General features: G+C 38.3%; 1 protein-coding gene across 2 annotated transcripts in view; it reads left to right on the forward strand.

The window, feature by feature from the left end:
• MAGI3 (membrane associated guanylate kinase, WW and PDZ domain containing 3) overlaps positions 1-25565 on the forward strand; it is a 244627-nt gene that overhangs the window by 115062 nt on the left and 104000 nt on the right. The gene's annotated exons all lie outside the window — the stretch shown is intronic.

The following is a 25565-nucleotide window of genomic DNA, read 5'->3' on the forward strand; positions in this document are numbered from 1 at the left end:
TAATTAAGTTTATTTAGAATTTTATTTATTATTTGGTACAAAGAGTGCTTGTTATCTTATTAAATGAATGTCAATGCTTATTTATAAATTGAAATATAGAATGCAGGAGGCAGCTAAACAATTGTTGAATATATTCTGTCTCCAAATTTTATTTCTTCCAAGGAATCAGCAACAGTTTGTTTCTCCCATTACTGTGAGCCACACATCATTTTAGGAGGAAAAAAAAAAGTGGGGGAGGGGGGGAGAGTGTTGATGATTTCCGACATCACCCTAATCCTGTCTATGCAAACAGAAACAAAAGCCTCAGGAATGTTTCTTTCAAAATGTAATCTCTGCGCTCCAGAAACCCATTCTAGATATATGCCCTTTGGGGTTTATATAAACTTCTTGAAGTTGGGTTGGGATCGAAAGGAGATTTCTTAAGAATAATTCCGTTACTTTGGAGGCTTGAGACTTGGTTCATAGCTTAAAGTTTGATTGAATTTCTCATAATTAATTATCTTTTTACTTCCTTATCCCGTGAGGGAAGCCTGTATTAACCACTGGATAGAAGTAATTATTGTAAAACACAGTCTGAAGGCAAAATCTTAATGGCTTCTATTAAATTTCTTTTTGTTATGACTTTTTATGGAAATGTGTTAAATGTTTGATAATGTTCATTATCACCAAACAATGGGACTACTATCTGATAGAGCTTGCTTGTGTCAGGGGTCTCCAAAACCGCTCGCAGATTCGGTGATTTGCTAGGACTTAAAGACGCAGCATACAGTCCTACTCATAGCTATGATTTATTCCTGCAGTAGGAAAAGGCCCATGGCACAAAGTCTGAGGAAACCAGGTTCATGATCCCACTGGAGTCACATGGGATGCCCTTAATTCTTCCAGCCTTGAGTTATGACAACATATGTGAGATATTGCCTACTGGGGAAGCCCATCAGAGGCAGTGCCCAGTTTTTATGGGGGCTGGTCACATAGGTATCGTCTGCCTAGCACGGACCAGAATTCTAGACTGCCAGAGCGAAAGCACATGTTCATCCTGAACCACATTGTTTTCACAAACAGGCACAATGAGACACTCTTACCAGGGAATGGTGGGCACCCTCCCTAAATCCACGTTCCCAGAGGCCAGCCAAGGACCAGTCTTGCCAGTAGGTCTTTCTAAGGATAGCAGTCTCATTTCTGTTGTGTTAACTGGTTTCGGCACACATGCTATAGAACTTGAATGACTATGGGTAAAGTTTGTCATAATTGTTACAGCTTTGGAAGAGGATGATAAATTCATGCCTGTTTTATGATAGCTAGTATCTGTGGTTTGAAATGAATAAACATGGTCAGTTCGGACTTTAATACTTCAAGCATATTAACTTTGGGATTTGATGTTTATTTTTTTAGCAGAAATGTTAAAATGCATGTTACAAAATGATCACAATATGAATGAATATACTGAGACTTTATTTTTCTCAGTTCTCCGAGTGTAAGCTCTATAAGCATATAAAATCAGCAACGTTTGACTGCATACCATATACCTATCTCTGCTTTAGATACTAGGGTTATAGAAATGAACCAGGCATGGTTCCCACCTTGAAGAAGCCCAAATTCTAGCAGACGTGATAGAAATGTAAACCATAAGTGTTTATAAATTAACATAGGGGATATCATTTTGTTTATTAAACTATTTTAGATGTTTTAAAATATACTTTCTTATGCTATTATTTATAAGTGTCTGTGTATATTCTGTAGACACTACTATGTAGTCTTTTAAAAAAAAATTTTTTTTAATGTTTATTTCTGAGACAGAGACAGAGCATGAGTGGGGGAGGGGCAGAGAGAGCGGGAGACACAGAATCAGAAGCAGGCTCCAGGCTCTGAGCTGTCAGTGCAGAGCCTGACGCGGGGCTTGAACTCATGAACTGTGAGATCATGACCTGAGCTGAAGTCGGTCGCCCAACCGACGGAGCCACCCAGGTGCCCCAACACTACTGTGTAGTCTTAAGGCTTTTTTTTTTTTTTTTTTTTAAAGAATTTCTTTAGTGTCCTGTTCAGGTTTCTGGATTTTTGTGTTAGATAAGGGGGTGGGGTGGGTGTTTAATTATATAATTCTTGGCTGTGATAAATCACTGTGCTGGAGCCTACATATGCTCTGCGTGCTTATACCTCAAACATTTTAGTAGCCAGCTTTAAGAAAAATTTTGCATTTAATGCTAGTTTTTTTTTTTTTTTTTTTTTTTTTTAAGAGAAAGGTGGGGATGGGGGGGTAGGGGCAGAGGGAGAGAGAGGATCTCAGCCAGGCTCCCCACCCATTGTGGAGCCTGACTTGGGCCTCAGCTCAACTTCATGACCACATGATCATGACCTGAACCAAAATCAAGAGTTGAGCACTTAACAGACTGAGCCACCCAGGTGCCCCCACCTAGTGTTAACCTTAACATCCAGTACTAATAGTAGTCACATTTTGATTTTATGCAAAATCTTATATGAAAAGAAATCAGTCGTCATTGTTTCCTGTCACATCCATCCAGTGTGTCTTTTTATTCTCACTTCTGTTCCTGAATTACCAAGTTCTTAATCAATTTTGCTTTCTTTCATGTGTCTTCATTGCCCCTTTGGATTTGACCATTTTAACGTAATAGGCTTGGAAGTTTCATCTAGTCTCTACTCCACAAAGATGGCTGTTCCAGGCTGTCTTCTAACCTGGTATCAGATTCTTCTGTCCTGTCCACAGCTCCGCAAAAGAACACGGGATGGAAAACCAGGAGGCATGCGTGCTGTATCAGGGACTTTGCTAACTCTTCCTCCCCTCTGAGTTCCAGCCGTGCTGCGTTGTCTTTATAGTTACTTGTGTGTTTCTTTTCACCTTCTGTCCTCTTAGAGGCTGTGCTTTTTTTCCCCCCTCACCTCAGTGATACAACTAGTTGTGTGACTTTTTAAGCTACTTAACCTCTCAGTGCCTCAGGCTACTCAACTATCAAATGTGGGTAAGAATACTAATTCGAAGGTAAGACGCACAAGGGGTTTTGTGAGAATTAATTTCATACATGTAAATATCTTAGGCTGGTGTCCAGCCCACTTTAGCCACTCAAAAAATGATAGCCCTTTTCCCCCAACTTTTTTTTTTTTAAGTTCAGACCTACAAAACGGGAAAAGAAGAGCTATTGAGTGTCCATATACTTTTGGCTTAATCTTTAACCTATGCCAAATTTGCTTTATCTCTTTCATGTGTGTGTATGTGTATATGTGTGGGTAATATTTTTTAAATTTTTTAAAGTTTATGTATCGAGAGAGAGTGAGAGAATGAACAGGGGAACGGCAGAGAGAAAGAGGAACAGAGGATCCATGTGGGTGCTGACAGCATAGAGCCTAATGCGGGGCTTGAGCTCATGAACTGTGAGATCATGACCTGAGCCGAAGTCGGACGCTTAACCGACTGAGCCACCCAGGTGCCCCTATGTAATATTTTAAAGTAAATTACTCGAGGGGCACCTGAGTGGCTCAGTCGGTTAAGCGTCCGACTTTGGCTCAGGTCATGATCTCATAGTTCGTGAGTTCAAGATGCACATCGGGCTCTGTGCTGACAGCTCAGAGCCTGGAGCCTGCTTCAGATTCTCTGTCTCCCCCTCTCTCTCTGCCCCTCCCCTGCTCTACTCAATCTTTCTCTTACAAAAATAAAGTAAGCTAGATGCACACATTATGATACTCCAGATATATCAGCATGTATCTCCTAAGAAGAAGGACATTTTCCTACATAACCACAATATCATTTGCACACTCAAGAAGTGTAAGAATGAGACAATAAAAGTGCTTAATATGCAGGCTATGTTCAGATTTCCCCTGTTATTTCAAAAATATCCTTTAGAGCTTTTTTCCTTTTTTTTTTCTTTCTCCCTTTTTAAAAAACCTAGGATCCAAAGAAGAATCTCATTTGCTTTACTTGTCCTGACTCTTCAGTCTATTAATTTAGATCAGTCTTCCTGCTTTTTTTCTTTTTCTTTTTGTCCTTTCATGACATTGACATTTTTGAAGAGTCTGGGGCAATTGCTTTGTAAAAGGGTTCTTTTGAAAGCTGCATATAGAGATTAAAAGATAGATGTTGTTCAACTGTGTTCTCTCTCTCTCTAGTCTTCGCTTAACTATTACAGTTTAAAGTTTGGAGAAGGTAAGTGACTAATGGAAATAATTTGAATGATGCAGAAGATCATTAAAAATAAGTGGCTAGATTAGAATATTCCCGAAGATGAGGTTTATGAGATTTATGAAGAAGAAAATGATTAGATCAAGATGGTTGTTTTATTTGACAAAGGCTTTAAGCTCTGTTGCATCTTGTTCTTCAGTATTTATTGAGCTTTTGCTACGATGTCCCTGTTCTTCTAATGGGTGCAGTTCAGGGAGTGAGACAGACAAGTAATTGGGCAGTTACAGTACAGTGTGATAAGGCACGTGTGCACGTATATTTGTTCCTTGGGAATCAAATAAGAGAGGCAGTGAACTTACAATTGGGAGATTGAGGGACTTCTTTAAAGAAACGATGTCCATGTAAACACATGAATGTAGATCTAAAAGGTGTGCAAGAAATAGCCAGACCAGTGGTTGGAGGAAGAGTGCTCCGGAGAGACAGAGAGCATCACCCACAAAACCCTAGGAGAAGAACATTCTGAGGAATGTAAGAATTACAGTGGGTATGGAGTGTGGAGAGGGAACTACAGAGGAGCTGAGGCTAAAGAGGAAAACTGGAGGCCACACCAACCATAGTAAAGGATTTGACTGCTAGTCTTAGTTCACTTGGAAGCCCCTGGAAGGTTCTGCATGAAAGCAGAGGTGTGATATAATGAGATTTGTATTTTAGGAAAATCACCCTGGCTACACTGGACCACAAAGCTGGTGGCCAGGAGTCCATTTAGGAAGCTGTTGGTTTAACTAGGCAAAAGAGGATAGCGACCTGGATCCAGGGTAGTTGTCATTAAAATGGAGAGGACGGAGTTTGAGAACTATTTAGATGAAATCAGTAGTATTTGGTGATGGAGGGGGAAGGGTAACATTAACGGAAACAGACTCTAGAGCCAAAGCATTGAAGTTCAAATGCTAACTCTCTACCACTTAATAGCTTTGTAAACTTTGGCAAATTCCTAAACCGCTCAGTGCCTCATTTCCTCATCTGTAATATGAAGAGAAACACAATATTTACCTCAGAAGAATGTTGTGAGGATTAATTAATATAAGTACAGTGCATAGGACGGTGCTAGGTACACAGTACTGTGTATTAGTTACTGTAACTCACTGTTGCAATTTGTTACTATTGACTTGAAAAGAGCCAAGATTGATGACCTAGTTTGGCCTCTATGGCAAGTTATGTAGTTTTTGGTAGTGGAGGAGGGGTGATGAATTGAATTCACATTTGGACTTGCTGGTTTTGACGAACTTTTGGGAAACCCAGGTAAGAACATTCAGTAGGCTGAAGAGTTTGGAAGTAGGTATCATCTAGGGAATTATTAGCACACAAGTGATGGTTAGAGAAGTTCTACGGGTAGATGAGACATCCCCCCCACCCCCAAAAGAAGAGCATGATAAATAGGGAGGAAGGGTTATAAAGGCTGTGTTATATTATGTTATTTAAGTTAAAAGCCAGGGTATAAATCTTGGTGCCAAGCAGAGGGTTTAGAAAATGACTTTCAGCTTTCATTACAACTGTATTTACATGAATTTGGGCGTTAGAGGATATTGAGCTGAGGTCAAGTGGCAGTCAGGTAGAAGAAAATTCCTTCGCTGAGAAAAGCTGCATCTCTAGGGCAGCCATTTGGCTAGCCTGGGGAAGATGCTGCTGACTGTTCTTTTGCTTCTGACTGAGGGAAATTAAAGATGAAAGACTGATTTCTAATGTCAGAATGGCAGGGAACTTAGAATGAGTTCTTAACTTTTTTTGTGAATTATGGGTTCTGGTGAAATACATATTGCTAGGATTAATTAATACTGTATTTACTAAAGAATTTTCTGTTTTTTCAACTGCTTCTTATGAAGATTTTCAAAGCTGCAATGAACTTGAGAATAATAGGACAATGAACACCCATATAACCATCACCTAGATTCCATACTCTTCACCTCTGAGTGTTTAGCCAAACCTTTCCAAGGCAAACTGCAAATTTCATGATGCTGCATTCCTAAAATATTCCCAACTATTTAGCATGCATTTCCTTTTGTAATACCATTACCACAGGAAAATTAATGATAATTTCTTTTTCTTTGATATTTCAGTGGTAGTCAATTTTATTATAGTCTGAGATTGCTAGCTATAAGAGATTAAACTATATTAAGATGTTTTCTCATAACAAGTTGCTCTTAAGTGACCATAAATATGAGACAAAAGCAAGAAATTACGATTTTTTAGAGAATTTTTGAGAAAACTTATGAGCAATACTAGTTTGTCTAGTATTTTTTTTCTCTCTTTAGAAATTTTGACTTATCAAAGATCTATTAAGTTCTGAGTCATGTTTTACTGATTTTTCAAATTCCAGTGAAGAAGAAAATATCACCAAATATTTTTGGTGTATATTTTTAAAATGTAACCTAGAGGTCAGCATTATAAAATTAACATATCCTATCCTCCATACTATTGTTTCTCCAACCATTTGGGGGAACTAGGAATATCTTCTGCTTCTTTGCTGCCACATAATAGCTAATCAAGATATCCATTTTTAGTTTTCAATATAATATAGGAGAAGAGATTTCTTAAAGTAGGAATAAACCTTTCTGGTAATTTAACCTTCTAAATCTTTCTAACAATTTAACTTTTTAAATAGTATGTTTCTTTTAGTATACAAATAACATTAGTAGAAATATATATATATATGGAACACACACACACACACACACACACACACATATATGGTAGTTTTAACTCTGACTTTTAGATTTAGTAGCAATAGTATTTTAAAATTTTATAACTATATATGTTTAATTTTTTTGATATCTGAACAAAATAATCACAAATAATTTATTGAGGGGCACCTGGGTGGCTCAGTCAGTTAAGCATCCGACTTCTGCTCAGGTCATGATCTCACGGTTCGTGAGTTCGAGCCCTGTGTCAGGCTCTGTGCTGACAGCTCAGAGCCTGGAGCCTGCTTCGGGTTCTGCGTCTCCCTCTCTCTCTGTCCTTCCCTCACTCACACTGTCTCTGTCTCTCAAAAAATGAATAAATGTTAAAAAAAAATTTTTTTAAATAATTTATTGAATACCTTTACCTTACTTTTTAATACAGACCATGAAAAATAAAGAAATAAATTATTACTCTAGTGCTTTTAAGGAACTTAAATGCACTAATTGGAAATTATTATTATACTGATGTGAGATTATATTGTTATTATTTCAAATTTTGAGGCTCAGTCCTAGAATACCAGGCTTATAGGCATTACTTTCAACAGCAGTGCCCCTACAGAGTTTGACCAAGAATTGGTTCGCTGTTAAAGCTGCAGCTGAATGTTTCCTTACATGATATGACAGACTTCTGAATTGCACCCTTCTCTTTCCCTCATATTTCATAATTATTCACATTATTTAATCTTTTTCTACTTTCGTGATGTCTGCTTTCATCTTGCATTTCTCCATACCTCACCTTCACTTGATTCTTCTCTTGAGAAATTTTTGGGAGATAAAAACATTAAAAATAAAAAAAATAAAACCTAGCCTTTCTGTTTTGGCAGCTGTGTTTTTCTAACAATAATTTCTTAATATCCCTTACTATTCAAGCCATATTCTGATTTCCTGATTATCTCAGTGTTTTATAAAGATTTTTTTTTTTCCTTCCTGGGCAGAATTCATTCCAGGATCTTATGTTGCCTTTGGATGTTATACCTCTCTCTTTTTTTCTAGAACATCTTCATACTTCTTCTGGTTTTGTGTTGTTTTGCAAGGGAGCACTGACTTTTTAAGAAACCAGAATATTCGAGGCGCCTGGGTGGCTCAGGTCATGATCTCAGAGCTCCTGAGTTTGAGCCCCGCTTCGGGCTCTGTGCCGACAGCTCTGAGCCTGGAGCCTGCATTGGACTGTGTTCTCCCTCTCTCTCTGCCCCTCCCCAGCTCGCACTCTGTCTCTCTGTCTCTCAAAAATGAATAAATGTTGAAGAAAAAAAAAAAAGAAACCAGAATATTCTAATTTCTCTATTTGATTGTTTCTTTGTAGTATCATTTATCTTGTTCCTCTATCCTTTATAATTCCTGTAAACTGGAACATAAGTCTAACGGCTTGATTCTATTCAGATTAAAATTTTGGACTAGAATATGGACACATTACAGGTGGTACTGTAAACTTAATATTGTATTGCATTAGGAGGACGTCAGATTGTTAGACTATTAACAATACTCAATTTGATCTTTTCTGTGTCACAGTATACTTTTCCCATCTGAAATTAGCAAGTAATCTGTGAGGTAATAATTTCATACCAAATGGCTTATCATCTGTCGATGATTCTCGCCTGAACCAATTATTTCATAGCTAAATCTGTCATTTCTTCTACATGTTCACTAATGTAAGGAACTTTTCCTTTTCTGCTGGAAATGAACATCAGTTCTTTCCCCGAAAGGCAGAATAAATCCTTACTTCTTTTAATGTGAAGTTTTGAGGATAGGGGATTGGTGTTATAGTCTCTACCACTGGTTACACATGTGCTCTTCCCCCCGCCCCCTCTCTTTTTAGAGTATCATTATTTACTCACGGATTTTTTATTTATTCAATTTGTTATAAACAGTTATAGCTGTTATTCTTTTTGGTGTTCACATTCTCTCAAGAGGCTGGTGAGAGCCTCTCAAAGCTGGCTCATATGCTTTTTTGACAGCCTTTCATTAGTTTTTTTCCTTACTTTTCAGAAAATCATAATGACCTAGGCTCACTTATACTTTCCCTGCTGGAGCCTTGGTTCCTTTTAATGGAGAGGGTATTTAGAAAGCAAGATCTGAGCATTAGATGGGGTGCCCAGGTGGCTCAGTTGGTTAAATGTCTAACTCTTGGTTTTGGCTCAGGTCATGATCTCATGGTTCGTGAATTTGAGCCCCACTTGGGGCTCTGTGCTGAAAGTGCGGAGCCTGTTTAGGATTCTCTCATTCTCTCTCTCTCTCTCTCTCTCTCTCTCTCTCTCTCTCTCTCTCTCCCCCTCTCTCTCTACCTCCCCCTCCCCTCATTCATTCATTCATTCATTCTCTCTCTCTCTCCCTCCCTCAAAATAAATAAACTTAAAAAAAAAAAAAACCCAGATCTGATCATTAGAGATGTTCATTGCTATTGGGATGCCATTACCTGTAGTGGATATAATTAGGTCTTGTATATATACTACCTTCCTAGTTATGTTTGTATATGCATGTATATTTTTAAAGCCATGGTTTCATGTTGATATCTGTGCAGATTTAATACCACAATCCACTGTGGTGTTTTCTGTCTTCCACCAAATACCTTGGGTTCCTAATATCATTTCCATAACTACCTATTTGTTTTATCTAACAGTACAAATAAAATAGGTTCAAAACTACATGAACTAATATTAATACTTCAACCGTCACGTGAACTTGAAGACTTCTTTGTAATTTTGTTATCCTTAGACTATGTCCCAGTATTTATGCCAGAGTACTATATTCAAAAGTGACTTGAAATATTTTTTGTCTTCATGTGGTTACGTTACCAACCTGATATGCAGTTAAATTGGTTTATTTCCACTTGTTTTCAGCGTTAAGGTTTGCCTATTTAGATTTTTTTTTACTTAGTTTTATTCTCTTGAATGTATAAAAACATTTGAATGGTTCAGAAGTCAAACTATATTAAAAAGTAGAGTTAGAATTTTACTTCCATTTTCTGTCTCTACCCCCTACCTTACCTCTTTCACCACTTCCATGGTAGGTAACCATTTTTATTAATTTCTGGCTTAGCCCCCCGGTGTTTCTGTTTGTTATTATGTAACTATAACTCTAACTGTCCCTGGTTTTGTTTTGTTTTTGTTTTTCTTACGCCCTGGTTGTATCATTTTATACTCCGCAGCGGCAAACCTGGTATATTTGATGCCTGGAGCAGGTAATTTTGAATACATCCCTCTTCTATATGATAAAATTATTTTCAGTAATAACCATGAAATGAACTATAATAATGGTAGAAACAAAATGGAAACAAATTATTTTATTGAACATTTGAATATATAATCATGCTAGTAAAAGTAAATTAAAAATAAAATAAATGGAATATTATAGAAAATGTTTATACTAAAGTATCTCTGCCAGAAAATTCATCTTAAATTTCTATTACATTTGATTAAAAAAAAAGGGGGGCACCTGGGTGTGGCTCAGTCGGTTGAACATCCGACTTCGGCTCAGGTCATGATCTCACAGTTTGTGGGTTCCAGCCCCGCGTCAGGCTCTGTGCTGACAGCTCAGAGCCTGGAGCCTGCTTTGGATTCTGTGTCTGTCTCTCTCTCTCTCTGCCCCTGCCCTGCTCTCTCTGTCTGTCTGTCTGTCTCTCTCTCTCTCTCAAAAATAAAAAATAAACATTAAAAAAAATTTAAAAAAAAAACAAACCAACTCCTGAAGTTTTTCTTGTTCTGCAGTGTCAGAGAAAATGACTTAATGATTGCAAACTTGATCCGCTAGTGTGTAAACAGGCATTCAAATAAACATTGCCCCTTTTGATTTCTTCTAGTAATAGCAACATCTTTGTTGTCTCTCCTACCATTCTTCAAAATGTGATTCTTTTTTCTTTGAAATGTCCATTTCCTTACATTTTGTTGTTGTGTAGTTAATGACCTTAACCACAGTTTCCGTGCACTGGTCTTTAAATAACTGTTTTTAAAGCTTTGTGTTTTATTGTTCATTGTGCGACGCTGATTCCAGCTGTCTGGAAGTATTTTTGGGCCTGATTAACTCATCTAAAACTTCCTACCAGGAAAAAAAAAGATAACCTAGAAAGGAGAAATAGCATACAGCTGTCCTTGTTTATTTGGAATCTATTGTTTAAATACCGGAATATGTAGTATATCATAGGGCTCAAGACAAACTGTACTAAAGTGGAACCATTTCAAAACGTTACAGACTTAATTTCTGAAATGAATATGTAGCATTGAGCCCATGTATATCAGAGGCTAAACTGGGAGTTCTCCAAATCAACTTCCATATGTAATTCAGTGTTTAAGAAATAAGTAATACAAATGTCTAATTTGAGCTTGCATAATGTTTTTAACACACAACAGCAACCACAGCAATTATTTAGAATTAGGAACAACAAAAGATTATTTTAGGGAATGTTTCATTGCTTGTATTTTAAAAAAAAATTGCTGGCACATGATGATAAGCAAGTCTACTTTAAGTTTTGGTTTGTAAAATCTCTATAGACAATGTTCTTTCTTATTGTGGGCACCTGGCATGGTCTCTTTCCACCATCCCACTCTTGGTATGCCACCGCACCCACCAACAACGTATAAAAATGCCCGTTTTTTCACAACCTCAGCAACGGTGTTGAGTGTTTCATCAGTCCGATGGGTAAAAAATGCTCAGTGTTTTAATTAGCATTTATCTTGGTATGAGGGAAGTTGAGTATCTTTTTAGTAGTTTAAAGGCCATTGCATTTCTTTTCCTGTACTTGAATCATTTCTTTTGCCAATTTTTTTTTTTTTCTAGTGGCTTCCCTCCCTTTTCAGTTTATAAAAAAAGAATTCTGTAGTTAAACAGAAGTTCTATAGGGGGAAAAGAGCAGCTACAATCTTAGACTAAATTAACTGTGCTTATGGGAAGCTTTAATACATAACATGTTATTAATAGAAATCTGTTTCCCCCTTTCAGAGAGCATAGTGAGGCCCTCTCGAGGAACTAAAACAATCACATATGTATTAGTCTGGTAAATCTATAATTGGGAAAGCAGTGCATTTCAAATTGGACTCTACAGTCTTATCTATTTTTATACAAGGAATTCCTCATAAATGTTTTTGAAGATAGAATTCTGTTTTTACAAAAATATTTAAACCACTGATGTAGAGTTATTTAAAATTTTTGAATGCATATACCATTGATTGATGACAAATATGTAATTATGGCTAAAATAATTAGAAATCATTAACTTAACAAAATCAGTTCGATTGGTTTCTTCACCATTATTAATTGAATTGACTAGATAATTTAGTAAAAATAGTTATCACATATATATAGCCTTACTACTTAACTATTATTCACTCTTGTATAAGAAAAATGGTATATTTCATTTTTACAGGGCCAACTATGAATCTTTTTGTATGTCAGGTTTTCATTAAATTTTTATATTATAAACATACACAGCTTCCCAGAAACAGAACTGAACATGTTTTCATGTCTGCAAATTCCCTTTCAGTCATTATTAATGTATATGTTTCTGTCTTCATAGTTATAAACGGTATAGCTAAATATTTGTGTTTTGGCTTTTTCTAGTTTTATTGTTTTTAATTGTAAAAATAGTAACAACATTTATGACAAAAATTTAAGGTACGATCTTATCACTAACAAGTATTTAATATTTTGCCAATTTGTCTTATAAGATCTCATCTAAATTAATGATATCTGACTCTTTAAAAGCCCTTGATAAATGAGAATAATTTTCTTTGGGCACCTGGGTGGCTCAGTCAGTGTCTGACTCAGTTAAGTGTCCCACTTAGTGTCCCAGCTCAGTGTCCCACTCAGTTAAGTGTCTGAGTTTGGCTTAGGTCATTATCTTGCAGTTCGTGGGTTTGAGCCCCATGTCTGGCTCTGTGCTGTGTGGAGCCTGCTTTGGATTCTGTGTCGCCCTCTCTGCCGCTCATGCTCTCTCTCTCTCTCTCTCTCTCTCAAAAATAAACAAACATTAAAAAAAATTTTTTTTAAAAGAATAATTTTCTTTTCGGTGTTGGTTTTTGTCATCTGCTGGTCCTTTTCTTAAATAGGATAGGTAGTATTTTCAAGAGCATCAGAAATGAACTCGGTTTTAGTTTTAGATTTAAACTTTAACAAAGTGTATGTGAAATTTACTGAGGTTAAGGCACAGATGAATCATATTATTTCTTGGGAAGTAGTGAAACATTAATTCCTGCTGTGTGTATTATGAAAGTGCCTGAAATGTTGGTAACAAGGTGATATGTATACTCATAGGTTTTTGAGGAGCCACAAAGAATTGATGTTAGTATTGAACTTACCACAGACTTTTTCCAACCTGATTGTGATCAATTTATGTTTTTCTGTAAAGCAGTAATTTTTGACTTTCCACCGGGAAAAATAAGGTAGTTTGTGGATTGTGCCTGCTTCCGTTGTTTATTGGTCGAGTTACCTTGCTTTGGTCTCTTGTTTTCTTCTTCATGTGTCATGTTACCTGTTTGTCTTTTCATCACAGTAGCAGTATGATGTAGCTTTTGCCAGCAGCAGCTCTAAATTACAAGGTTTTCTTTTACTTTCAGACCTAGACTTCTGGGTTTCTCCTTTCATTGTTCTCTGAAGAAAAGACGGTTAGGTGAAAAAAATATTTTTTTAACTGCCACCCCACAGTTCTGGAAGAGTCTTTGTTGCCAAGCAAATCACATCCTGTCTTTCATCAGGGAGTTGTCACCTTAATCTTTCTTGATTTTGACTCTTTATTTTTATTTTATTAAAAAATTTTTTAGTGTTTATTTTTGAGAGAGAGAGAGAGAGAGAGCGCATGCTAGAGAGTGTGACTGGGGGAGGGGCAGAGAGAGGAGACACAGAATCCGAAACCGGCTCCAGGCTCTGAGCGGTCAGCACAGAGCCCAGTGCGGGGCTGGAACTCGGAAACCATGAGATCATGACCTGAGCCCAAGTCGATGCTTAACTGACTGAGCCACCCCGGCGCCCCTTGATTCTGACTCTTTAAATATCTATCCTTTCTTTGGGAAGCTTAGAGCTCTCCCCACCCCCACAAAAAACTAAACGAATTTAAATTTGTGTCTTTTTGGTGCTGTTGCTGTTTTCCTTTTTCTTGAGACAATGGTGACCCTTTCTATTACCAGTCTCCTTTCTTTTAAATTTTTCAGGTTTTCAACTACACTCCTTGTTTATTAATTATTCATTTTTTTTCTCCTTCAGGGACTCCTGTAATTTGAAGTTTGAATTCTAGCACTCTGCAAATGTACAAGCATTCACTTCATGTCTTGGTTCGTTGCTTATGTTCAGTGCATGTTTCTTAAGTCGGCCTCCTAGTTCCCCAATCCAATTTTCTGCTGCGCTCATTCTTCTATAACCACTTCTGGTGCCAGTATTAATTAGTTTGCGGCTAAATTTGTTCTTTGCTGGGTCTCAGTGCCCTTCAGCTATTCTCTCGTCTCTTGAGTCCACATTGTTGCCAGAATGATCCATCTAAAACACGTCCGGCTATGTTGTGCTCCCTTGGTAAAATTTTTAGTGTCTTCTTCACTACAGAGTAATGTTCCAACACTTTAGTGTCCTAAGCAAAGCCTTCCGTTACCCGAGTGTCCCACGTGTGTCACCAGTTGTATAATCTACTGCCTCTCTCTGCTTTTTACTCCCATGCCGCTGGCATGTTCTTCCCATGCCGGGAATGCCTACCGTGCTTCCTTTTCCATTCTCCCCATCCATCTGCCCAGCCTAGATTAACTGGCTTTCCCCATCAAAGACAATTATTTATTTCCTCTGGCTGCATACTCTTGTGTACCTTCCACATGTTGCTTAGCTGAGTTTTGTAGTTATTTGTTTATCCCGGTCTGTGACACCATAACATCAGGGCAGGTACTACCTTGTGATTTTTATAGCCTCAACACTAACACAGTGCTTGGTGTTTTCTTTTATCACCCTCTTGTCTTTTGGGTTTATTTGCTTTAAGGGAGAGGCTGACCTCTCTCCTATCTTTCTATTTTTTTTTTTATCTTTCTTATGGGAAATACTTTTATTGTAGTCAGGCTATCTAATTGTTTTTCTCCAGTCTGTTTTCTGTGTAATTTACTAATCTTTAAGATGTGGTCTTACAATAACTGGTCCTAAATCACGATATCATACTCAATCCCTGGGTCAGGGTTCAGAAACCAGTTCTGGGAGTGACCCGTTAAACACCCAGTCACCCTATTCATTTGAATAATCAAATTACAGGCATAAGTCTGTACGGACTAACTTCTCTAGCCTAATTGTTTGGTCTCAAGCCTGGGATGGTGCTCCAACCCTGACAATGTGTTTCTACTTATGCAGCCCTGAAATTTGAAAGCCAGCTGTACTCAGCCAGGGTGGTCTTCTCCTGTTTTTATTGCTTACCTCCAAGATTATATTGTGCTCTAATTCTTAAACACTTAAGAAAAAGGGGGAAAAAAACTTCATAGACTTCTAAAAAATGGTATGCTTTGCGGTTTTTTTAAATCAACCTCTCAAACAACATAGAAAAGTACAAAGATGAGGGTAAAAATCATTTAACATCTCACCATTCAGATGTGAGCACATTTTAGAATATAGTTTTACAGACAGGCACATAAAAAATGTGTACCTAGTTCAAAAGTGATACCTTGCACTGAATGTTGTTCTGTAGCTTCCTCTTTTTACTCAACAATGTGGTTGGATTCTATTATACATCAGTGTTTGAAGAGGTGTTTGGTTTATGATTTACTCACCGATTGCCTATAGTTGGACTTTTAAATTCCTTGTAGATAAGGCTGCAGCGAACACTCATCTGGTACTTTTGTTTACGTTTATGTGTGAATGGAGCTTTAGTAGAGCTCTTCCATCAGAAGATACACAAATACATAGCACAGATATTGCCACAGTGCCCTTGAGAAAGGTTGTAGCAACCTTCCACATCAGTAGTGCCTGGGTTTCTCATTGCCCCACACCAGATGGTGTCTGCCTCGCTATCATCTCAAATGACATGCCCCAAATCATAACTTAATTCCTTGCTTCAATTCCCAAAACCATTCCTTCCCCTTTCTACTTTTTTTTTTTTTTTTTTTTTTTTTAGTGGAACTCAAACTCACCTGATGATTCAAGTTAGAGACCTGAAGTGATCTTTTTTGGTCTCTTTTTCCCTCACTCTTCTCATCAAGTAGATCGCCAAGGCTTAGGGGTTCTAGTCACAATATCACATAAATCCAAATATTAGGAGACCCTGGAGTTAAGCTATCCCACGGTTTTCTTAAAGACACTTTTAAAAAAATATCCGTTGGTTAGGCAATAGGAATCTAAACTTTTAGGGCTAGAATCAAATTTCTACTTTTAATATCTATGTATATAAAATATAATATCTACATATTAAATATGTATATATGTTTATTGTGTTAAAAAAATTTTTTTAACATTTATTTTTCAAAGACCGAGACAGAAAAAAAAAAAAAAAAGAGAGACAGAGCACTAGTAGGGGAGGAGCAGAGAGAGAGAGGGAGACACAGAATCCGAAGCAAGCTCCAGGCTCTGAGCTGTCAGCACCAAGCCCGATGCAGAGCTTGAACTCACAAACCATGAGATCATGACCTGAGCCGAAGTCAGACACTTAACCGACTGAGCCACCTAGGCGCCCCAATATATATGTTTTATTTTTTACAGAGATTGAGAGGGGGAAGAGGCAGAGAGAGAGAGGGAGACACAGAATCTGAAGCAGGCTCCAGGCTCTGAGCTCTCAGCAGAGCCCGTTGCAGAGCTTGAACTCACGAACCATGAGATCGTGACCTGAGCCGAAGTCGGCCGCTCAACTGACTAGGTCACCCAGGCGCCCCTTGTTACATATATTTAAAATTTAGAAATATTTTTCCCACTATTTCGTGTAAAAATTTTGTTCCAGCTCTTCACCATGCATCTTGAGTGTTTTGTCAGCACGGGGATGAGTCACGTAACATGGTTTTCCAGAACACCTCCTCCTCCCTTCCCTCCAACTTGCTTGAGATACTGTGTTTTTTAAATCTGTGTATAATGCTGTCCCAGCCACAAGTAGAATTAGGGTAGAATTTTTTCCCTTACTTTTTCTGTTGACATATATTTATGATCTCATAACCTAAGTATGGACTGAGTCACTTTTTTCAAGTGATCATTGAAAGATTGCTTGACAGTAACATCTACCACATGCAACTGTGAAGTAATACCCCAAGGAATAATTACTAAATCTTCTCACTTTATCCCCCCCCCACCCCCCATTTTTATCCTCCTCAGCCCCACCTCTCTTAGCAGTTGTATCAGATTATCTCTGCACACAGTTGTTGTTGGTTCTGGCTAACATGTCTTCTCCAGACAATACTTTGTATTTTTTTTTAAATAAAATACTTTGTAGATCATTCTGTAATCTGAGACTTTGCAAGGTTCAAATATAAGACACCTCCTTTGAAGGACAGTGTTTGGCATTGAAAAACTCTTCATATGGGTGGGTGTACACAGTGAATCTCAAATTCATCTGTTTTTCTTCTCCAACACTGATCTGAATCCCCTCTCACCTGGACAGTGACCCTCACCTTTTCACTGCATGCCCCGTAGCTATTTTTGGCTCCTTCCCCTGTATATTTCTCCAGTTACCTTTTAATATGACCATCTGCTCTTGTTACTTCTCTGCTTAAAGCCCATCAGTGCTATTTCATCAGTACCTTTCTTATGTCCCTGGGTTCCTCTTGGCTCTTCCCATTAGCACAGGAACTCTCCAACTTGATGTAGAAGCATCTGTCCTCTGTAGCATCAGATGTCTGGTGAGGTGTAGGATATAGGGAGGGAGCCAGAGCAGAAGGCAGCCACATTTTGGGACCTTGGTCACTGTTTCTCTCAGAACTTTCTGTCTCCTGTTGTTAGGAATGGGGAGGAACAGCAGCTCATACATGTTGTGTTTTGGAGGTCAACATGGTATCATTCCACTCTCAAGGCCACTCAGGTCTGCAGCTCTGAAGTGGGTTTGCCTACTGCCATTATACTTGCCACTTAAGATCCTAGGACAAAAGAAAAATGGCCGTGCTTGGTCAACACCTTCTTCCTTCAGCCCTGTTATGAGAGACCCTGTGAGCTGGGGATGCTGTTGGGGGCCCTTCTGAATGTTTTCTACTCAGACTCTGCAGAATGTGTTGGGCTCACAAGCTAAGAGCATTGCATATCTGCTTTTGATATTTTCTCAATTTAGTCCAGATTGTTTTGTATCCTTTAAAGTTTAATGTTGAATGGACAGAAAGTAGCTTTTTTCATTTTTTTTTAAGATTAATTTTTTATAGAGTCTTTCTAATTTCTTCTTGATAGCTTCATGGCTTTTATTCTAATGGATATCCATAGCTTATTCAACTTAAAATTAATTCTAGTATAATTAATATACAGTGTTACATTAGTTTCAGGCTTACAATACAGTGTTTTTTCCTTCTATTTTTGATTATTCCTCATTTTGTTCTATCTTAGAGAGGTCTTCTTTTTGTAAAAGTGACTTATATTGCCATGACCCAGAAAACTCTTTCAGTACTTAAACCGAAATTCAGAACTATCAAGCTAGATAATGACATTTAGTGCCCTTGATTGTGCTTCTTACAGTGCAGATTCTTATTTTTGACTAATTGATGTTGAAATTTATAGAAATTCCATGGTCTTTTGGAATAGATTTCTTGCCATTGGTTTAGATTAAGGGTGCTGATTTCTTTCTTCTTTTTTTCCTTCTCATCCTTTAATGGGATATGGGAGACTGGAGATCTTCTGACACTTCATTTATGTTGACCTTTTCTGGAAGGTCCTGATTCACTCAGCGTTTTAGGTAGGGTGAGTGGGGGAGAGGATTTTTAGTGGAGAGATATGAATAGAGGGACACACTTAGAAGTGGCCATTTATCCCCCAAAATGTTTCTTTGGAATTTTGACATTTTTCATAACCATATTTTGTAAGGGTCACTTTAAAAATCTTTTAAACTATATAGCTGATTAAACATAGAGATTAGAGACGCAAATGGGAAACACTTAAATAATTTTGTTTAATGAATGTTGATTCTCACTAGAGTCAGATCACTTTTGTTGTATATTAGAATTTGTAGGACCTTTAACCATCTACTTGAGAAAATTTCTAAGGATCAGTATAAATTCATATATTTAAAAGCTATCAGAGGAAAATTGCTTTATTTTTTATTTTTATTTTAAAAAAATTTTTTTTAACGTTTATTTATTTTTGAGACAGAGGGAGACAGAGCATGAACAGGGGAGGGGCAGAGAGAGAGGGAGACACAGAATCCGAAACAGGCTCCAGGCTCTGAGCTGTCAGCACAGAGCCCGATGCGGGACTTGAACTCACGGACTGTGAGATCATGACCTGAGCCGAAGTCGGACACTTAACCGACCAAGCCACCCAGGCGCCCCTTAAATTGCTTTTTTAATAGTGATTGATTATTAGCCTGCCCTCTGAACCCAAAGGTTGAGATTGTTTACATAATCATGTATCTTAAAAATACAGTGGGAATTCTCTAATGGTCACTGTTTTGGTTATACTTCTAATCAATCACGTCTGTATCCCCTTTCAGCTGTCTCGATCAGCTGTTGTAATGAAACTTTAGTTACAGAGCAGATTTTCCATCTCCAGTCGTGGACATTCTGTTGATGCACATAACTTTGATTTGCAAAGACTACTGAACCCACTTATTCTGTTTTCAGGGAAAAATGACAGGGCACAATAGATGGCTTTGTACCCTCTTGTCAAAAGGATGAAGCATTAATACTATGACACAGATACTGGTGTGCCAACCAGGCACTGGTTATCTGGCGTTATGACAGGTTTACTAATGATTCCTGACATGAGTGTCACAAAGAAAAAATTGTAAATAGCCACAGGACAGCACTTTACAAATACTGTTTTTCTTTAAGTACTAAATCTACATGATCCCATCAAATAAAGGCTTCCAAAAGAAAAGGACCCACTTTTGATGATTTATTCTTTATTTTTTCCCACTCTGTTCTCCTAGGAAGGTTCATTTTACTTTGTTCTTCCTGATATATGGCTTCTTAAGGGAAAATTGTGAATTTGTTGTGTCTTTCCCAGAGTGTTGACTTCTATCTTCCTTCCCTTACTTCCCCTTACTTATCTGACTTCCTCACTTAATGTAGGTTTTAGTTCTATAGCTTGTTTATCAATTGAGCTTCAGGTAAATGCAAAATGGTTGCAGTTTAACCCACTATGGTGAGAATAATACTGATTAAAAACAAATGATTAAGGGAAAACCTACACAAACAGTTTCAGCAGCCACATGGAACTTTGGCACATTTTTTCTCGTAATGGTCCACCGAGTCAGGCTTCCTTTTCTGCTCCTGACCTTTGAAAGGCACAGGTTTTGAAAATAGAGTCTCGAGTTTCTAAAAATTTTTTCTCATTATGGACCTAGGTTTTTCACTGTAGAATTTGAATGTACAAAAACCATGCGGAAAATAGTTTTTAAAGAAAACATTTTAAAAAATTACCCAATAGGGGCACCAGTTAAGCACCCAGCTTTGCCGCAGGTCAAGATCTCGCAGTTTGTAAGTTTGAGCCCCGCTTAGGGCTCTGTGCTGACAGCACAGAGCCTGGAACCTGCTTCAGATTCTGTGTCTCCCTCTCTCTCTGCCCCTCCCCAACTCATGCTGTCTTTCTCTCTTTCAAAAATAAACATTAAAAAAAAATTTAAAAATTAGCCAACAATTAGACCCTGCAGTAATACTCATAAGTATTATTAAGTATTTATCAGTTTGTCTTATATACGTCCCTTAGTTTTTTATTTTGCATATCCTGTGATTGTTTCAGTTTGAGGTCACAATGAATATCTGTGTCATGATCTGCTTTTCCCATTTAAGCTATATCATGAGCATTTGGCCACATTTTTTATACTGAAAACATTATGTTTTTTTTTTTTAACGTTTTTTAAAGCTTTATTTATTTTGAGAGAGACAGAGACAGCACGACGGGGGCAGAGAGAGAGAGGGAGAGACAGAATTCTAAGCAGGCTGCACACTACCAGCAGACCCTGACCCAGGGCTTGAACTCACAAACCGTGAGCTCATGACCTGAGCCGAAACAAAAAGTTGTTCGCTTAACTGACTGCGCCGCCCAGGCGCCTCTGAAAACATTATTTTTAATGATGCTGCTTACTGAAAGGATTTCTTTGAGAATTACAGGAAAAGTATTTTTCTGCAATGAATTCCATTTAAAAGTCTATCAGTGTAGCAGCCACATTATTTAAAGCGTCAGCGTGGTGTGTTTAAGAGAAGTATGTACTCAGCACTGTGCTAGGCATTGTGGAGAATGGAGAGGAACAACACATAGTCCGTGACTTCCCCCAGGCTTAAGACCTGGTGAGGGATGCCAAGCGTACCCCACTGTTCTGTAGCAAGAACCAGCAGGGAGGAGAGATGAAAACAAGAGCTTCTTACTGCGGACTTCAGAGTTCCCCTCGGGTCTGGGCTTCAAAGAGCAGGTGGACGAGTGGCCAGCACGCGCGCCTTTTGCTCTGACAGTTATTTATACGTACACAACCCCCAGGGGGTGCCAGGTAGAGTAGACAAAGCCGAAACTGGAGGTGGAGGTTGGAAGGGTAGGGCAGGGTGTCAACAGGACTGGTGTAGTTGCCTCAGGAGTAAGAACACACAAAGGTACAGCAGCATTTTCCTCTGGGGCACCAACCCTTTAACTTTTAATTCAGATCCCTGGCCTTGCAGCAGAGTTTTCTTTTTTTGGGGGGGGGGAGTGGGGTGGGAAATGCTTATTATTGCAAATGTATCCTACATTGAAATACTTGCTTTATTTAAACAAATAAAAGCCATAAAAACTTTAAGAAAAGGCATGATAATGTGTTTTACTTATACATAATTTGAATATAATGAAGCAATTTCAATGCTGCATTAACATTGAATTCTACATGTAATGAGCAGTATTAGGCTTTTAGGAAAAATATATTTAGTTTGGTACAGTTCAGAGATTTTTTCAGACATAACAAGCAATGTAAACCAAAGAATTGTTTCTTTAGCTATGCTCTCGGTTCTTCTGATTGTAAATGCATTAAAAACAATAATACTGAAAGGAGGGAAGGTGGGAAGGAAGGAAGGAAGGAAGGAAGGAAGGAAGGAAGGAAGGAAGGAAGGAAGGAAAAAAAAGGGAGGGAGAAAAGGAAACTTGTCTAGGGTGTACAGGGCAAGAACCAGGTGCATAACAGCAGACTTGGCCTCAAACTGCCAGCGATGTAGGACCCAGGGCAGTGAGATGAAATCTGATCCATGTATTTTTGATGGCTGCTTCCAGGAACCAGTGGAGAATGGACACTCCCATTTTAACAATGTACTATTGCCATAATTTGTAATATAGGCAAAAAATGTGATTTCTGACAGAGAAAGACAAATACTCTATGTTCTCTTATTTGTGGAACCTAAGAAAGTCAGACTCCTAGAAATAGAATGGTGGTTGCCAGGGGCCGCAGGAAGGGGAAATGGAGAGATGTTGGTCAATGGGTACAAACGTCCAGCTGTAAGATGAGTAAGTTCTGGGCAACTGTAAATAACACGGTGACTGTAGCTATCGTGACTGCACCTAACAGGGTAACTGTAACTATTGGTACTGTACTGTAAACTTGAAAGTTAAGAGAATAGATCTTAAAACTTATCACACACACAAAACAATGGTAAGTATTACTAGGGGCGGGGCTGGGGGGGGGAGATGCAGGTGCTAAGTAACCTTATTGTGGTAACGATTTCACAACATTTATGTGTATCAACTCATCACATTGTTTGTATATCTTAAACTTACCTGTGTTATATGTCAATGATATCTCCATAAAGCTGGGAAAAAATGAACACTGAACGTGACCTCCGTGAGCAGGAGGCTTTTCTCCTGACTGTTGAGGTGGCAGGAATAGTCTGCAGAAAATGGCAGCGTTATTTGACTGCTTCAGTCTGCGTTTCTTCATTGTGTCTCGTGAGAGTATGGGACACTGACCAGTTGTAAAAACTGAAATGGCTCAAGGGATTCCAGAGTATTTCATGCTTTTCAGAGTTGGGACTGAGTAAGAATTTAATTATATAAATTATTTTTTTTAAATTCATTAAGGTCCTATTTGCCTGTAATGACAGAGGCATTTCCAGATTTACAGAGATCTCAGGGGCACCTGGGTGTCTCAGTAGCCTAAGTGTCCAACTCTTGGTCTCGGCTCAGGTCATGATCTCACGGTTCGTGAGTTCAAGCCCTACATTGGGCTCTGCGCTGACAGTGCAGAGACTGCTTGGGATTCTCCCTCCCTCTCTCTTTCTGCCCTTCCCCTGCTTATACTCCCTCTATCTCAAAATAAATAAAATAAACTTAAAAAATATTTACAGATGGGTCTTCCAACTTGATAACAGTGAAGATGCTCTTACAGATAGAGGACGGAACAGAAAAATGAGATGGCATTTGAAATATAGAAAATAGAGGTGACCAGTAGGAACATATCTATAGTTGTTAGCTTATAGCAGTTATTAAGGGCCTTGGTGTTATATGTAAGTCAGTTGATGTTCTTATTGTTGTAAGGTGCTAGTCAACTCACTGGTCCCTGGAGCTCTTGTCTCAGCCTGTGTGAACTCTTCCTCACTTTCTAAGAACCAGCTACACTGGATTTCTCTTAGTTCCTCTGAGCACTGTGTTCCTTCCCACCTTGAGTAAAGTGTCTTTGCATGTCCTACTCCCTCAACTCCCCTGCCCACCCCCCCAACACACACCTTTTTTTTTTGGCCTAGCTGGTTCCTGTTTATCTATCCTTCAGGTTTCAGCTCCAGTGTAACTTACTTAGGGATGTCTTCCCAGACTGCCCAGACTTGGCATCTAGATTGGAGATTCGCACAGTGTTCTGTACTGATCTTTCATGATGCCCTTGTGTTTGAAATGCTGCCTTCTGGGATGCCTGGGTGGCTCAGTCGGTTAAGCGTCCAACTTCAGATCAGGTCATGATCTCGCCATTTGTGAGTTCGAGTCCCACGTCAGTCTCCTGCTTTCAGCACAGCCCTCATCGAATCCCCTATCCCCCTTTCTCCTTGCCCCTCCAAATAAATAAACATTAAAAAATAAATAAAAATAAACAAAAAAAACCCCCAATGTCTTCTTTAATGTTCATCTTCCCTGCGAAACTTCAAGTTTCATTGGGTGCCCTCTCATTCACTGCTTTACCCACAAGTGCCTGCCACTCTGGACTCAGTGCATACTCGTCTACACAATAGTTATGGCCCTTTCAAGGAAGTGTAGGCTCTTAAGAGGGAGCTCTCATTCGTTTGTACTCTCATAAGCCTCTACAAGGGGAGAGATTCATCAAAAGATACAGATAGATAGATGGATAGGTGTGGGGGACAGGCATTGTAGCATGGGGCTCCAGTGTAGATTCTGGAGCCAAATTGACTGGGTTCAGATTCCAGGTTTGCTACATTTAGTGATGTGACCTTGGCCAAGTTGCTTAATCTCCTTATACCTCAGCTCCTTCTCTGTAAAGTGGAAATAACAGGAACACCTACCTCAAAGGTTTGCTTGAAGAGTGAAAACACACAGCATGTAATATGCATTTCTAAAATAGCAGTTCTAGTGGTCAGTGTTCTCTATTTCCCATTCTCTTCTCATTCTTACATCTTCCCCCCAGAAAGAGCAGAAGGGTTTTGAGCTTTCTTCCTGCTTGGACTTGTTATCCCCAGTGGTGCTAGAACACAATAGATTTGAATGGTTAATTTAGCCTTATTTTGCATTTCGGGATAGCCAGATAGCATTTTGTGAATCCATTTAAAAATATTAATAAATAAAGAACAGAATTTGAGGAATTAGGGTATAAACTGTAATTAAACCTACTTTTAAACACTTACAGAGCATGTTGCTTCAATGAAAATTTAGTATTTTGAGTGTCAAAATCAGTTTCATGGTTTAAGAAACACAGTTTAGGATAAAGTTGTATAGAGACTATTAAAGAGTGCTTTTTCAGATGAGGATTCTCTTCTAAAATTTCATGTATTCAAGGATAGAGAGGGTCAAATGAAAAATCAAAAATACAAAAGTAAACTGATTCACTCATTCTGTATGCTAGATACAGGTATTAATCTGTAAAAACAAACCAAGGCTTGGCCCTCAGCTGACAAACTTCTGTGTTTAACAACTGTGTAAGATAATTTTGAATGACTTCTATGTCATAAAATATATTTTACTATGAAATATGTAGGTTGACTTTCTAGAAAAGTCTTGTTCAAATACCATTTGCAGTTTCACAAACAAAAAGACTACCGCTTGATTTATTTTGTTTTAGGAGCACCCTGCCTTAACCAAGGAGCCGATATGGAGTATATAGATTTGGAGCCCCTTTGGAGCTTATGTAGATCTTCTTACCACTTTCATGGAGCTTTCTCCTACTTCTGTAGAGCTCACGAGGTGGAGGGAACAATAAAATACACTGCCAGGTCTAATGGGAAAGGACTAATGGTAACGTTAGTTGTATTGAGGTAGTTAGATTGAATGGTTGATTGGGGGAAGTCACTTGACTGTCATACAGTCACCATAGTAAGGAAGAGAACCAGGATGTGGTTATGCCCATACTTTTTGCCTTTGAGGAAAACAGATTTTTAAAAGTTTATAGCATCTCTAGGTGCGGTTCTAAGACTAGAGATTTCTAAAAGAAGAGTTATGTGAGGAATTCTTATGGGTACACAGAATGCACT

The sequence above is a fragment of the Acinonyx jubatus genome, chromosome C1 (assembly GCF_027475565.1).
Source record: "Acinonyx jubatus isolate Ajub_Pintada_27869175 chromosome C1, VMU_Ajub_asm_v1.0, whole genome shotgun sequence".
NCBI classification, from domain to species: domain Eukaryota; kingdom Metazoa; phylum Chordata; class Mammalia; order Carnivora; family Felidae; genus Acinonyx; species Acinonyx jubatus.